Source organism: Zalophus californianus, chromosome 2 (genome assembly GCF_009762305.2).
Source record: "Zalophus californianus isolate mZalCal1 chromosome 2, mZalCal1.pri.v2, whole genome shotgun sequence".
NCBI classification, from domain to species: Eukaryota; Metazoa; Chordata; class Mammalia; order Carnivora; family Otariidae; genus Zalophus; species Zalophus californianus.
In genome coordinates this window covers 116,031,479-116,035,045 of record NC_045596.1, presented here as the reverse complement: position 1 = coordinate 116,035,045, position 3,567 = coordinate 116,031,479, and positions in this window count along the sequence as shown.

The following is a 3,567-nucleotide window of genomic DNA, read 5'->3' as shown; positions in this document are numbered from 1 at the left end:
TATTTGGGGCTTAATTTTCTATTAATCCTATTTGTTCTGCATTTTCAAATTGAAAGATGATTATTCTTAGAATAGTTAAGAGTGGGTTGTTACAACATTCATGAATATTTTAAGACATCAAGTCCGATGCCCTTCCCTTTCTTGCTTTGAACTTTTGAAGCAAGGTTCATTGACTTGTATCTTATATAACAGTTTATGATATTATTTCACCAACATCTCACAAATCTATGGGGTTGACAGGGCAGGTGCGAAACAATCCTCTGTGGATGAGAGAACTGAGGCCCTAGAGGCCCTAGAGACGGAGCAACCTGTTGAGGGCCATGCTGGGCAGAGCTGTCTTCACTTAGAGCCCAGGCCCCTCTGTTTGATGTTACTTGTTTTCCCTCCGCTTGTTTTATTTTTTTTTAATTAAAGATTTTATATATTTGACAGAGAGAGACACAGCGAGAGAGGGAACACAAGCAGGGGCAGTGGGAGAGGGAGAAGCAGGCTTCCCGCGGAGCTGGGAGCCCAATGTGGGGCTCAATCCCAGGACCCCAGGATCATGACCTGAGCCAAAGGCAGACGCTTAACAACTTGAGCCGCCCAGGCACCCCTTCCCTCTGCTTGTTTTAGAAGCTCCAGTCCTCTCCCACTCTGGTATCTAAGCCCCTCTAGATGAAAGCTTGCCTGTGCTGTATTTTTATACACGTCATTAAAAAAAGCTCTTTCTGCAAGTACATTCATTTTTTGGATGCCTTTCCTTTTCTAAAACTGAAATCAATTAGGATTATGAGCATGTGTTTTTATCTTTTTAGAATTTATATCTTGGATATAAACTTCCTCAAGCCTAAAACTCATTATCTAATTATATGCAACATTCACTATTATAAAATCTTGGATGTTTTAAAAAAAATGGCTCCAGTACAGAATATCTGCATCAATTTCTTCCTCTAGTTTGAAACACTATTAGAGTAACTGTTCTTACTGCTTCCTTCTGAAAAGAAGTATGCAAACAGTAATAGATGTTCTACTTTTTAACTACTTTATTGGAATAATGGAGATCTGCTCTTTCAGCTGCGATTTGGCCTCTGTATCTTGCTTCTATTCTATATTGCATACGTACTACGAAGTATTTGCCTTATATTTGACCATTTTTCACTGGAACAGATCTCTTCCTCCCCCACGTATCACTTCTATCTCCAGCTGTACTCACTCACGGCCAAGGGAACATGTTGGTGGGGAAAGAAGCAAGCATTTTGGAGTCAAGACAGACCTAGGTCTGAATACTGGCTCTTCTATTAGCTGTCACTTTGGTCAAATGATCTGATGTTTTACATTCCATTTTAAATTAATAGTTGGAGAAAAATTAATTCAGAGTAGTTGAAAGATCGTATTGAAAGCTCTTGGAGCCAAAGGTAAGGAACTCAAATGTTAGTTTCTTCTTATGTATACACCATTATTCTTTGCTTAATGAATGAAGTGGTCACTCCTATTCCTTTCACCTTGTAGAAGGCAATCTACTGAAATAGGGCACGGAGAAAGAAAAAAAAAATCCATTGCCACTCTCATTCTCTTCGAATACACACAATTTACTTCTCTTTTAAGACTCTTCTTATGACCACGGGTAAAATATGCGATATAAAAGGAAAAGCTGAACCAAAAGGTACAGGGGGGTGGAATAAGAGAAATTCATTAAATGGAACATGCCTAAAAATTTACAATACAGATTTGTTACTTACCATTCTGCTTCTGGTTACTCTGATAGACCTAAGGCAAAGGTGTCTACAAAGACTTAAAAGGAAAACTAAAATATGAAGTACAATCCAACAAGATTTAATATACTACTAAAAATTGTTTACATAAAATGCTCACATAACTCCATTTTAAATAAAGACAAATACAAAACCATCAAACAGAAGCATACTGCCCTAACTCCAAAGGATAACTCAAGGAGAGTTCCACTGTAATTTTCCCCCTATTTCCTTAATTTATAGGCACATTATAATCACATGGTTATTTCCAGCTTTTTTGCTCATTAGCATTCCCAGCCACCCCTAGTCTAACCCTCAACCCATAGCCTGTTAATTCATGTATTGGTGGACAACATTTGAAATGCAAACATTATTTTCGCTTTCATTCTCATCCGGATTTGCTCTCTTGGAGCTGTTGTGATAGTTTCTCTTCAGGTTGGTGTACTTTGGGGTACGCAAACAATATTTAATGTCTGTATCAATCAGTATTTGGTTTCTCAACAGTGATGATGGTACCATTATCATGCTAAGATTTGAACCAAATGACAGTTGGTACAGATGTTATTCCGGCTAGCCATTCCTTCCAGGAAGCCCCAAGATTTTGTGTATACAATGTACTGAAAACCTCATTTATTTCAAAAGTAGTTCTAATGCAGAATATTTGGGTGAACCATTTTGCAGAACTCCAACCGTGATCCCTAGGGATACTACATAAGCATAGCATAGATGCCTTCAATGTGCAGCTACAGATCCACTTAAAAAATGAAGGTCTGTGCGTAAATGGGATACTGTGGGTCACCATGTTAATAGTATTAAAAGATCAAATCTACTCCCAGATTCTTTTTGGACTAAAAAGACAAGATACTAAAATCACTAGCTTTAAAAGACCATTTATTATTCTTAAATATTTACAACTCATGGGTTGAAGTATTTATCAATTTATTGCCAATAGGTTATTTGTTGGGATTTTGCTTGAAAGGGGCTTCACCTGTTATATCGTACCACTTTTATTTCTTATGGAAGAGAAGTCCAAGTTATCTTTCTAACGTTTTACATTCTTCTTTCTAGACATTTTGACCTAGCCACTTGGCTCTCTTAGATTTTAAGGATAGCCTCATTAATAGGCTTTCTAGTTTCCTATCTCTGAAAAGAAGGCCCCACTTACTTTCTTAGCTACTGCCATATAACAGTTCCTAAATAACCTAGTGTGAAAAGCACAGTCCAATACAAACAGACATTGAGTGACCTCAAATGTGTATCATAGCATTCCAATGGAAAGCTATAAATGCCTACCAGTGATTCAATAATGAAGACTATGGAATCTAAGAAACACAATAATGGGAACATGGAGGCATAGCAAGGATTACTTATGAAGAAACTATCAAGGAGACCTGATATTTCCACTTAAATAAACAAAAAACCCTGTCAGGCTAGTCCCTTTATACACTAATATTGTTAGAGATCCCAAATAAAAAGATCTTAGAGATTTAAGAAAACCACTATAAATTACTCTATAACTTATGTTTTGCATGGTTTTAAAACGTTCACAATGCTCTATTTATTTAATCTTATATGAAAATATAAAAAAATAAATATTGCCATGCATATCTTGCTGACATTTTAAAAACCACAAATAAATAACTTGAAGTGCTATCTAGAGAAATTGCTCCTGTATACTTGTTAATTATGGAGGACTCAAGCAAGTCTATTTTTATATAGCATTCTTAAACTGAAAAAGCTACAAAACAAGCCTCATTTTTAATGCCCTTACATGATCCAAATGTAATGCTAAGGGAAAGAAAATAATACAAGCCAAAACTGGAGTGCAAACACC